The sequence below is a fragment of the Rhinolophus hipposideros genome (genome assembly GCF_964194185.1).
Source record: "Rhinolophus hipposideros genome assembly, chromosome: 14".
Taxonomy (NCBI): Eukaryota; Metazoa; Chordata; class Mammalia; order Chiroptera; family Rhinolophidae; genus Rhinolophus; species Rhinolophus hipposideros.
Genome location: NC_138060.1, coordinates 34,060,433 through 34,074,281, shown reverse-complemented (window position 1 = coordinate 34,074,281; position 13,849 = coordinate 34,060,433).

Here is a 13,849-nt window from a genome sequence, read left to right as displayed (position 1 = left end):
GCTATGTGAGACTCCACATCCAAGCAGGGTAAGTTCAGAGCCTAATAGTCGAGTGCCATGCAGAGCAAGAGGTAAGCATTCTCCTCCCCTCTCCACTCTGCCATAAACCAGCAGACTGTCTAGGTACAGAGTTCTTGGCAATGTTTCACAAGGTTCCTGGTAGCAGAGGTAGTATGGGCAGAGGATAATAGCACGAATGGAGTATGCGAGGGCAGGGACTGCATCTGTCTCATTTTCTGCTGTGTCCCCAGAGTGTATATCAGGCTAGGACCTCACATACAGCAAGTACTCAATGTGTATCTCTCAATGAGGAGAATTTGAGTGGTTCTCACCCACCTGAGAACTCTGGGAAATAGTTGGGGCTGATTTGGGTGGTTGGGGATGAGAGCTGAGGCACTGTGTGAGTGGGTGATGACTCAGATCTGACAATATCAAGGACAGTGTGGTCCCAACTATAAACATCGTGAAACCGGGAAGTTCTAATTATATTTATAACGTCAAAAAATTGGAAACAATCTAAATGTCTAACCGTAAATTATGGAATGTGCAATTAATGAAAAGTCATGCAAACATAAAGTTGAAAAGATGGCTCCCAGGTACTCTAGGTTCTCTTCTTCCTGGACACATGGAAGACTACATTTTCCAGGTTTCCCCACACCTGCCTTGTGACATGGCTTCATAACTAGGAAGTGATAAGTGCTCTCCTGGGCTCAAGCATTGAAGAGCCCAAGCACGATTCTCTATCACAGTCAAGGAGAAGACCTTTTGGTTTGTTTTTTTCTTCTTTACTCCTATTTCCCAGAGCCCCCAGTGTTCAGATAGAGGTGACAGAAGTTTGAAGTAGCCTCCATTTCTAAATCACTATGTGGTGGCTAGCCGCAGGAGTCACAGATCCATAAGGGACATTGGGTAAATAAAGAATAAGCCTTTATTGTATTAAGCCTCTGAGATTTGTAGGTTGTTTGACACTGAAGCATACCCTATCTTATATCTAAGGGGCAACATAGAAAACATCTCACAATATTTAGATAATGCAAACTTACTCATAAGCATGGAAAACACAAGGTATTTCAATTACCATACTGAGGTGGTGAGTGTTTATTAGTATTTTTTTCTTTACTCCTAACTTTTAAAAAAATGTTCCTCTAACAACTTTACAAGTAAAAATGAAATAGCATGAGGGAAGGAGAAAGAGAGGGAGAAAGGAAAAAGAATTGGGAAACCCCTGCTCTTTAGTTTCATTTGCTCCTTTTTCTAAGCTTTAGGATCCCACTGAGTTCCTCTCAACCCACCCAACAGCTCTAAACAGACTTTAATAAAATAACAGTCATGTGCTGAGCATCATATAAGTTCACTATATATTGTGTCCACACAAAAGTCTATAAATTGAATGCTATAATGATCATTTTACAAATGTGGAAATTGTGATTTAGTAAGGTTGTCACTTGCTCAAGGTTACATAGCAAGTTGGTGGCAGAGCTGGGATTCAAACCTAAGGAAGCCAGCCTTTCTTGTAACCAGTCTGTTCAGCTCTACAACTTAGCTCACAGATAGACCTGCAGAGTGTGATTTTTGAAAATCTATTACACTTTGTTCCCCACCTCCTGCATGATAATATACTTGCTGTTCCCTGAACAGAACTAACTTTTATCTGATGTTTGCGTCTTGTTTAACAATAACAAGGAGGTAGCAGTGATGGTTTTCCATGTATGTGGTATGGCTAAAAAGTCCCTTGGAGGACCAGCAGTGGATGACCCACTGCTCAGTCCTTCAAAGGAAGTATGAAGTAATGGTGCACTCAGGACTGGCAGAGGCAAACAGCTGCTGAAGTCCCAGTAATGCCTCTTATGAGCTCTGTGACCTTAGGAAATTCTCTTAACCTTTCTGACACTCTGGTTTCTCCTCTAAAAAGATAATAATCTCTGCCTACTTCTTGTGAAGCCCATGTGGAAGGAAAAATTATTTCAAAAATGTCAGTGCCAGAAAAATAGAAGGTAATATTATTATTTTCCATAACAGATATGGGATCAGGAAATGGAAAAGGAGGCATAATGTGTGCCTGTATTACCCAGAAAATCATCTTATTCCCTAGTTCAGGCAATTAGAGTTGGGTCATATTTGATCTCTTCCTCTTGGATAAACAGGGCTCATTTGGGTTCTCTGAGCTCTGAGTGGTGAAGTGGGTGAGTAGATGAACATCTATGTCTGAACTGACCCTCTCACCCACTATGCCTTTCCTTTCCTTCCCCAAGGTTGTGTCTGGGAAGATATGTATTTCTTACCAAATATCTATGTGCTCTCCCACATTTCCTCACCCTTCTGCAATTGTGTGGAGCGATGTGACCAATTGGACAAAGGGCTATAGGCAGAAGTGATGGTCCTTCCTTCTGTGCTGATGCATTTAAGAACCACGGTGTACCCCTCCATCTCTCTCTTTCTCTGACCAGATGACCCAGCTGTAATTCAGAAGAGTCTCCATTTAGTATGGGTATCTGAGACTCAGTCCAGTGTAGTTTCTGCCAGTTGATTTTGGCAGAAATCAAGAAGTAAATTTGAAGTAAAAGCAAGAAGTAAAAGCAAGAAGTAAATTTCTCTTTTATGTGACTGAGATTTTGAGGCTGTTGGCTACCAAAGTAAAGCCTATCCTCTCCTAGATAAGACAGACTAGAGAACTAGTGATTCTCTGCAGGGAACTTGAGCCTGGGAAAGGACACAAGGAAAATGTTTAGTGGCATTTGCTGCTGGCTGGCAGAGCCCCCAAATCACTCTTCTTCACCCTGGACATACTAAAAAAATAAAGTGTATTTTTAGAAATATTACTCATTTATTTAAAAATTTAAAAACATAAGTGGCAAAGAGAGATAGGGAGGGGAAGAGGGAGGAAAGGGGGGGTAGAGAGAGAGAGAGAGAAGGGTGAGCCGTGCCAATCAGATTATTTCAGTCTTTTGATGGCTCCCCTGAAACGTCCTGATGAGGGATGGGAAGATGGCCAAAGGGGGCCTTGAGCAAGATGAGTAAGTGGAGAAAGATTAGAGCAAGCCTACAGAGAAAGAAAAACAAAATAACCTCCCCCCCACCCCCATTTCTTAACTTTCCTGGCTGTACTTTTTGCCCTTGTGTTTCATCATTAGTTCAACAAATATTTATTGAGTGTCTGCTATGTGCCAACCAGGGTTCTGGCATTGATATTCAGATTGAACAAAATGTAGTACCTGTCCTCATGAACCATACATTTTAGTGGGGAGCCAGAGAAAAAAATCAATAAATATGTGTAATGTGGTACATTAGAAGACATATACGATGGACAAAAAGCAGGGAGAGGTGATAGGAGGTAGGGTGGCTTCAGTTTTTAAAGGATGCTCAGAGAAGGTCTCACTGAGAAAGCAGTATCTGAGCAAAAACCTAAAGCAATGTAGCTGTCTGGGAGAAGTGCAAGGGACAGCAAGGTGGTCAGTATGGCCGGACTGAGTGGCTGAGGGAGAGAGTGATGGGGGATGAGATTTCAAGTATACCAAGGAAGGCAGATCTTGGTAAGGGCTTTGCTCAGAGACGGGAAGCTCTTGGTGGATTTTACACAGAGGAATGTATATATAAAGCTAATTTACATGGAAAAGAATGACTCTGGTTGCTACATGGATAGGGTTGCCAGATGTAGTAAATAAAACTTTATAATGTCCAGTTAAATTTGAATTTTAGATACATGAATATATTTTTAGTAGTAGTACATCGCCTATAGTGACATAGTTATACTAAAAAATTATTTATCGTTATTCAAAATGCAAATTTAACTGGATGTCCTCTATTTTATCTGGCAGCCCTATACATGGAGAAAGATTTAGGGCAGCTAGGAGTGTTTGAAATAAATCAGGTGAGAGGTGATTGTGGTTCTGACCATAGAGGGAGGTAGAGGGTGGGTGGTGAGAAGTATTAATAGTTAGTTGGATTCTGGGGGTATGTGATCCCCTGTGTATTCTCTCTCTCTTTTTATGTGAGCTAGTCTGATTAATTTTGCAACCAAAAACAGAGGAGAAGGGGTGGTTGTCATTGGGAGGATGTTTGTGGGAAGGATGTGAGTTTTACCATAAGTTTCATGTTGTTTTAGAGAATCCATGAGAATAGACTTTGTCGCTCAAAGGTAAAAAAAAAAAAAAAGCCAGAGGTCAGTTGAGAGCCCTAAAAGGGCTCTGTCCCTCCCTGCTCAGGGACCATGTGATAGGCCCCTGGAGGGGTGGGAGAACATTTTGCTATAACACTTTCTTTTTTGGTTCCTTCCTCTGTATCTTGCTGCCACCAGACGTCTCTTGGCTGCACGATGGCTGGAGGAATGGTGACCTGTAACTGAATCTTCGTATTCAGATCTCTTGTTCTGAGCCAGTATGCTGAGGATATTCTTAGAGGATTGGGTTAACATCTTACAGATTGTTGGGGTTGGAAGGAAGGAAGAAAGTCCCTGTAACGTGTGCTAAGTGCCAGGTGCATTACTTACAACAAGCCGGATCCAGACATCACCCTTCTCACAGATGAGGAACAGGCACAGAAAGGTATGGCAGCCTCCTCAGGATTGCTTTGCAGGATTTAACTGATTTGCCATCATCATCACTTGTCCTGTTCAGTAGAAATCACTTCGGTGCTAATGAACTGAGAGCCTGAGAGGAGAAGATAAGGCAGCTGTACAGTTTTTATTCCGCTAAGAGTTTAAGACCAAGTGTTTGGTCAAAAAAGACCCACATCAACATAATCCGTACCAGCTGGCTTCCCTCTCTGCCTGCCTCCTGCCTCATTCCTTCCGTTGTTCAGCAAAAGTATATGGAACATTTTTTATATGCCAAGTTCTATGCTAAGCCCAAGGATGCGTTCGTGAGCAAAGACTGAGCTATACATTGGAGGTCTGAAGGAAAAGAATAGTTCAAGGCAATAGTTCAACTAGGTCAAGGCTGAGGGATGATGAAGACGGTCCCATGAGGAAAGCTTGTGCCATGCTCTGCGGTGGGAGGGTGGATAACACCAGGGGCTGAGAGAAAGGCTGGAGGGAAGACATGCAGAGGCAAGAACGCTGTGTGAGAGTGTCTGGCAGGTCCCATTTAAGGACTTTAATTTTTATCCCGGGAGCCAGGAGGTGCCGTGGAAGTATTAGGTTGGTGCAGAAGTAATTGCGGTTTTTGCAATTATTTTTAACCTTTTAAACCACAAGTACTTTTGCACCAACCTAATACCTTAAGTAGGACTACAGCATGATCAGATTTGCATTTTGCAAAGATAATACCCAGATGTCTGTCAGTCCAAGACAAGTTAGATCAATTAGGATACATCTCTGTATCCAGGCATCTGTTCAAAAGAACAAATATAAACTAATAGCATGATCTCTAAAAATATTGTATAAAAAATATAAGGTACAGAACAGTATCTATTGTATACTATCGTTTGTACGGGATATACATATATATAAACAGTTCATTCTTGTTATGCATGGTACTTGTGTTCTATAAAGTTGCCACAAACACTGAAACGGCAGATTCAGAACTATGTATTGCTCCCAGGTGGAAACACGGGGTTAGATTTCTGTGAGCTTCGGTCACAATAGTTCCATCAACAAGTGAGTACATTGACAACCTTATTTTATGTGTGTTTCTGTTTAAAGATATTTAATGTATATTTCTGATTTACTAACATCGAACTCAAAGCCAACAGCACTGTAACTCATGCCTGAACAAAGCTTACCTAGCACATGTATTTTCTCTATAAGGCACACCAAAGCTTTGTTGTGTCCTTAGGAGCACTAGACAGCACTTCAGCACTATAATTAGAGGCCATTTTAAACTGTGAAATCATCAACTAAAAGCACCAAAATGTGGCACTAAATAGGCTGCAAACAGGACACTAATTTACAGTACGGGAGCTGAAGCGAGAAGGCAGAGGGCCAACTTGTTTGACCTCAGTTGGGAACATGCGTGTTGGGCAACTCAGATTTTTCACTGCTCTGCACAATCTATGGATGACTGTGAAAGAGACTCAAGGATTGATTTGGGGGTTAGAAATAAACTTGAGCAGCAGACAGGTGTGCAAATATGGAACATGCGAAAATGAACGTCCACTTTTTAGAGGAAATAATCTCAAACTGAGACATAAAGGACAAAAATAAAAGTAGTACATGAATATTCATGAACACTTTACCCAAATTCACTTGTTGTCAACATTTTACCCCATTTGCCTTATCATTTGTGTCCATCCTCCCCATCCCATATACAAACACACAAACACATATTGGTTTTTTTCTGAACCATCTACATGGCTTTTTTTTCTGAACTATGTAAGTCATATACATCATGGCCCTTTACTCCTAAATACGTGAGTGTTTTCTAAAAAAGGGATTCTCTTACATAACCACAGTACACTTATCTACTTAGGTAAATTTAACATGGATACAATACTTTTATCTAATTTACCATTCTTAATCTGGAACACGTCCACAGCCTATCTATGTGTTTTGTGATATTGATGCTCTGTAACCAACACTGTAAAAAGTAATAGAATGTTCCTCATTTTGAGTTTGTCTGATGCTTCCTCATTGTTCAATTCAGGTTGTGCATTCTCCCTTGGAACGCTGCATAAGTAATGTGTGTAACATAGTTGCTCTAAAACACATGGAAGGAAGCTAAAGAAACGAGTGACAGGGATTGTCCTTGGAGAAGGCAGTTGGGACCTGAAGGAGAGAAGAGGGGAGGAGAGTGACTTTTCTATGCTCTTATATCCTTTCTGAATTGTGTACCAGGTGTACGTAGTACCTATTCAAAAGGTAAATTAAGAAAAAGTCCTGTGAGGCCAATTGGTCTGCTATTATTACGCCCATTTTCCTTATGGAGAAAGAGACTCAAAAGGGGTAAGTGAGCATCAGGAAGGCCTTCACTCCTGGCTTGTGGACCTATGGCAAGCGCCATGCCTGTTGCCACTCAAACTGCTGCTCTGAAACTAGGTGTGTAGAGGTTGCAATGAATGCCCAGAGGAGGGGAGATTGAAGGCGGGGTGTCAGGGAAGGCTTCTGGGTAGAGAAGATACCTGAGCTGAATGTGGGAAGGTGAGAAGTTAGCCTGGTGTCCAAGAGATACAGGACTAGGAGATGGAGTGAGGGAAGAAGCAGCAGGAAGGAGGGTATTTCAGACAGAAATTGCCTTGGATACTTCCAGGCTTGCAAATGTGCATACACCATCCAGAGCTGCAAAGATTAGGATCTTCCTTGGTAGTCCCACCCTATTGTGTAGTGGGGAAGCCTGCGCTTGCCTTTTCACAATAGACCAGTCTCTTCATGTTGAACAGCCTTTAACAATAGATGTGTCTCTTCACATTGAACAGTGCCTTTCAGCCTGAGTATTCAGTCTCCTTGGAGTCAAACTCCCTCATGTGGCTGGTTCCTCACACTTGGAAAACTCACTGTTTTTCTGAGCTCACGTCCTCTCTTCCTCTACCCAAGATGTCATCTGGGCATCTGGGTAAATGGGGACCCTTACTCTGTCCTCTGAAATTGGGGCGGGGGGCTCAGGACACCAGGTCCTCTGAAGCTCTGCTGCTCTCTGAGAGGGGCATTGGCTCCTGGCAGTTAACATGAGAGAAGAGACTGGTCCCAAATGGCATCCCGCGGTAATGTGTTGCCAGGGCCAGGTACGCAATTTGCAGGACTTGGTGCAAAATGAAAATATGGAGCCCCCTTGTTCAAAAAGCAAGGAAAAAGTACTACTACAGGTACTAAAATATTAAAGATTAAGAGCAGCATCGCTGAAATTATACAGTTTATATTTTGTAGATTATACATGCATTTGTATTTTATTTCTTGATACGCTCACATTATACTGACATTTTATGCCTTCTCTGATTATTAAAGAAGGATGTAAAAGGAGCTGTGGGTTGCCCTAGCTTTTATCTGTCACCGTTTTCAATGTGAGTGATTGTCTAATATAGGGAAGTAATACCAGTGAGAAAGGATATAATTGGGTTCCTTGGCTCGTGTTTCTGAGAAGCTCACTGCCTTCTTTCTGCATTTGAAGCAAGTTCTGTTTCGAATGGAAAGCATGGCCTCTCAGGGTTGTTAGCTCCTGCTTACTCAGCCATGGTCATAACATGCTGTCGTGCGGGGCGGCCGGCGGGGTCTCAGCTCCTGCTCCCCACATAAGAACGCAGGATGTGGCTAGGCCAAAAAGGCACACCCACGGAGCCATAGGTAGGGGAGTCATACCACTATATTCTCGCTGGCGGCTGGGTTGGAGATAGGAGGCAGGAGCCACACGATCCGCAATCCACACTCCGCCGCCTACTAGCTCAGCCACCATCTTCTTGCTACCCCCCATTTTCTGCTAGCATAGCCATGGCAGTTATATTAGTGGCCCATGGCTCACTGGTTACAGCTGACGGCCAACTAGCCACAGCTGATGGCCATCCAATCACAGTTGATGGCCGTTTACTACCTGAGCCAGCACCTTTCCACATGAGGCTGAGAGCCTGGTAACTGCACTCCTGGCTCTGTCGCCACACATGCTTACCTTGTCTTGCTAAAATCCCGCACATTGTGGGTTCACTGAAATTCTCCTGCCACATTGCTGACACTATATGCATGTGCAAACAGGGTGGCAAGATACAGATGACATGCAGATTGTACATGCTGCTTTGTCCCACTGGACATCACTTATAATACACACGTTCAAAGATAAAATTAATCAAAAATTGAAAACAAGAATAGCAGAGCATTAAATTCATGCTTGTATGGAGGCCCTTCCGAGTGTGAAGCCAATACAAGGTAAGCATGTCACAGAAGCAGCATAGCAGGCATTTCCTATGTTGAATGAAAATGAGAGCTGCAAGGACTGATGACACACATGCATGTTGTATGGATCTCCTGTGCTCATGTGCATGTTCAGTTGTCCCATCAGACTTCATTTACAAAAATGCGAGTTCAAAGATAACGTTATTAACAATTCCAAGATGATGACTTCTCACCATTAAACTAAGTGTGGGCCTTTCTGAGTGTGAGGCTCTAGGCAGTTGCACAGGTTGAACGACCATGGAGCTGAGGGTGGTGAGGGCTGCTTTCCTCTTTCTGCCTATTGGTTTTGGTGGGTATAATGGTGCAGTTTCAGCAGTCACCTTGGACCATGTGGATGAGGGCCACTGTAGGAATGGCAGAGAGGAAAGATCTGGCAGACTTGGGTCTCTCACACTTTACCAGCCCTAGAGAGCGAAACTTCAGGCTTCTACATGAAAAGAATAAATCTGCATGTGTGCTCTAAGCCAGTATTAAATTGTATGTTTTTAAGCTACTATAAAGTCAAACCTAATCCTGTCTGATATAGTACCTTTGTGTCCCTTCACCTGGGACACAGGAACTTCCAGATCTCTGTAAGCCACTTGCAGGCCGTGGGAAGACAGAGATGGGATCTCTGGCTCAAATATCCAGCTATCCAACTAACTCCTACTGTGGCTGCTGAGCCATTTTCTGCGTCCTATGTGAAGGGTCCTCCTGTGGGGTTTGTCGTAGACCAGGGGTTGGCAAACTATATAGCCCATAGACTGGCCACCTGTCTTGTAAAAAAAAGTTTGAATGGAAAATAGCCATCGCATATTTATTTAGGTATTGCCTATGGCTACTTTTGAGCTGTAATGTAACAGCAGTGTTAAATAGTTTTGAGATCGTTACGATTTGACCTTTTAAGAAAAAGTTTGCTGATTCCTATCGTAGAAGATTTCACTCTCTAAGAATGCCACCAGTTCCGTCACAATCCATCTAATCCTGTGGGTTTAAACCTATAAAACTGTGCTTTCACCACCTTCCTTTTTCCTTTTCCAATCCTTCAGGCTAGAAAAATCAGGCTTTCCCAAGGGTATGCTGGTAAATATTTAACAACAGTCTCCCTGAGAGGAAATAATCTCTCATGTCTTCTGTATGTTTGCCCATATCGGTGGTGTAAATATCTCACTACGGCTAATTTCAAGCTAACAACATACTGCCAATGAGAGTTGGGAAGAGATGAAGGCTGTCATCTCTAAGAGGCAGTTAGAGACAGCTCCAAAACATCACTGGAGCCACTTTTTTACATCTGGCCTGGGTTCTTCTTCCAGTGTTGCATTTAATAGAACCCCACACTCTAATCAGCTAGGCCTGGCTTTTGATATACTGCTAATTGCAGCTAGAGGAATTTAGAGAATTTAGCTCCCTGGCTTTCAGCATTATTTTCCCCTTTACTTTGTCAAGATTTATAGTATTTACATTCTGCTCTGTTGATTTCATTACATGTTTTGTCTACAGATTGAGTCTAAGATAGTAAACTCCATAAAAATAACATTATTGTAACTTATAATTATGATGTCATGATTGTGTAAATATTATGTTATTTGCTGCAGAACCAAGTAGTATGACCAGGGCTCTTAAGAAGAAAATAACCTTGGGTTATTTACTAATAAATGTGTGTATGTCAAAGGACAATATTCCAGGCATCAAAGTCCAGACTAGTTTCAGTTCATTCTTTTTCTATGTTTACATTTCTTCTTACACTCAGTTCCCGTTTAAAAATCTCATTTATTCTTTTTTGAATTATTTTGTTTTAGTGAGACATCTTGAGAAATTTCTTTATATATAGTGTTTGAACGGTAAATTTTCTGACTCCTTGGATTTCAGAAAATATCTTTATTTTGTCCACGCTTTGGGTGGTAATTTGGCTGGCTATAGAATTCCACATTCAAATTAATTTTCCTGCAAAATCTAATGTCAGGCTGGATCTCATTTCTTCATATATAACCTCCTTTTTCTTTCTGGAAGCTTATATGATTTTATCTTTCTGCTTTAACTTCTGAAATTTTACCCAAGTGCATTTAAATGTGATATTTCTTTACTCGTCCTCATTGGCCCTCAGTGGGTTCCTTAAAATAACACAAAACCAAAACAAAACGTTTACTTGGTTTAATACCAAGTAAAATGTATAAAAATGTATTATGAGGAAAATAAAGATGGCAATAATAACCCCAGTTAACATTTTTTTAAAGCATAAAATAACAGATGATCAGAGTGTCTCATTCACCCCTTACTTGTTAACCCGAGGTATTATCAAGCTTTCTAAATACTGCCAATCTGGGTAGCTGAAAACATTGGTGTTTTCATGTGTATTTCTTTAGCTGAATGTACAGCTTAGTATTGTTTCCTGTGTTTATTGGCCATCTGAATTTCTTTTTCCTGCCTCCACATTCAGGTTCTGGGCCTTAATGAATCCTTTCTTAAATGGCTTGCGTCTTTCTTTGCCTCAGGAAATGTCCTTTGGTTATTTCCTCGATTATTTCCACCCCTCTATCTTCTCTATCTTTTCACTTGCCTCCAGACACCTAGATTTGCCCTGGTGTCATTTTATTTTTATTTCATATCTTTTGTCTGTTGGTCTTCTCACTCTGCCTTAAAGGAAATCTTTTCAACATTATCTCTGATACACTGCTTGCTTTTAAAACATATTTAGATTGCTATTTAAAAACAAATATTGAAGTAGTACGTGAGCGTTATTTTATAAATAAAATATGGCTTATACAGTATCGAGCACTGTCCTGCAATTTCTTACTCCTGATACCCTTTCTTAAACTTAGTAGTTATTTTTTTTCTGGTATGTACTTCCGTATTTCTCAACGCTGGACCTTATTTTTGACTTCCTGTCATGGAAGATGAAGATTTACAACTAATACAGCCTCCATGCCTCCACTGCCCTTCCCTCCATCCTGCTACCAACTTTTTGTTAAATTATTTTTACTTTGCGAGGTGGGGGGGATAAATAAATATGTGAGTGTAGTTCATGGCTGAGTCAGAAAGCTGATTATCATGGTTGTTTATGTTTTTCCCCCTGGAGTTAATATTTTTTTCTCTTAGATTTATACGTACCTACGTTTAACTAAAACCTTCTAAACCCTCCAAAAGGAATTGTAAAAAGCTTGACTTTGGAAGAGCCCTTTTCCATGGGTTGACTCCTTTCTTTGTTTCTCTCCCTCTTGAGGTTTGAGGATAGAGCCAGGAAAGTCAGGATCACGATGTCAGGGAGAACAGAGAGGCAGGAAAAGGCCGGGGGCCTGCAAAGGGGTAAACAGCTTCACAGCAATCCGGGAACTGAGCTTTAGGAGTCTGTTGTCTGACCTTAGAAAGTCTCTACAGAAACATTTTCAATGGTGGATGGTTCCCAGCTCTTCTCTCGCAGTCGAGCCCACCCCCAAGCTGGATACCTATACTGGATCTTTGCAGGAGAGCTATAATACTGCAGCAGTATTATTTTTCAAGTTAGGAAGCGAGCAGAAACACTAAAGCACCAACATTTTGCATTTATCTGGAATGGCTGTCTGGGGCCAGAAGGAATATGTGATGGTTCACCCTCTGTGAGGGCAGAAGTGGGCCAAAGGCAGGCCCTCAGTGCCTCAAGTTGGGCAAATGGGCAAGGGGGTAGGAGAGAGAGTCCAAGTCATGAGAAGCTTCAACCTGAGCAGGAGCCCTTTCCTGAACTCAGCATCCATCCTTCCCTACCCTTAGTTTCGTTAACCCTGCCCAGCACATAGTAGGTGTTTAAGAAGTAATGTAATTAATAAGTATCATGAGCTGAAGGTGCCTCTCAAGGCTGTTGGGATGGATATCCATAAATCAGAGGTTAGTACTTTAGGGACAGAATGGGAAGTGGAGCAATAAAATGTGCATGCGTTTTGACCTTTTAGTTCATGTGGGCAAATGTGAAATTTCTTCCAGATTGTGAAAGGACCAAGAATTCCATAAGGACTCCCCCAGGGGCTGGCAGGTCCTGTGTATTTCTTCTGAGCCATCAACTCCTCCCTCTTCATCATCAGTCCTGGGCAAGTTCTGCATCCCCTTCTGCAGGTGGCAAGGAGAAAGCTGAGGAACACTCACAGGTTACTAGCTTTTAACAGAACCCAATTTTAGTTAGAGGGAGTCCCGGTGGTGGAGCAAGAGTGATCGAGAGAGGGCACCTCATATTTTTTCCTGGCTGCTTCTGGACTGTGCAGGCCCAAGCACATTTCTAAGAGCTGGGTGGTGACGCACCTCTGGAAGGCCCTCTGAGCAGAGGAATCTTTACTCTGCCTGGGTCTGGCTTTGTGCACTTCCAAGTGTTCTGTCCTGGTGGCTGCAGGGAATAGGAATACAATTATAAAGTCCTCGGACCACCAGTCTAGACTGTCCTCCCGCCATCCCCACTGGGTTAGAACCAGCTCTGCTGTTTAGCATTGATCTCTATTTGAAAGTGTCTTGTGATGGGTGTTTGTTCAATTTTACTAACCCTGCCCAGCACATACCGTGTTTCCCCGAAAATAAGACCTAACTGGAAAATAAGCCCTAGCATGATTTTTCAGGATGACATCCCCTGAACATAAGCCCTAATGTGTCTTTTGGAGCAAAAATTCATATAAGACCCAGTCTTACATCCGGGGAAATACGGTAGTAGATTAATAAGTAATTATTTCATGAATTCATAAACTCTTATCCTCCTTCAGAGCTTAGTTCTGCAGTGTGATTAGAGGAATAAGTGACACTGTCTTCCCCTTTGTCACCATGGCTCCCCTCTGGGACATGCACTGAGATCTTCCAGAGCTCTCTGTCTTTCTGTTGTGACTGCTTGTGTGCACACATACACACCTGCAGACACACACGCGCGCGCACACACACACACACTCATGCTTACCACACCTGTCCAAAACGTGTTCACTGCTCACCCATGTCTATTAGCACAAAACCCTGCGTTCCTGCTCAGGAACTCCAATTCTCCCTCCAGGGCTGTGCCTAGAGATATTTTCTAAGTGCTCTTAATGTGTAGAGGCATCAATTAACAATCATCACGTC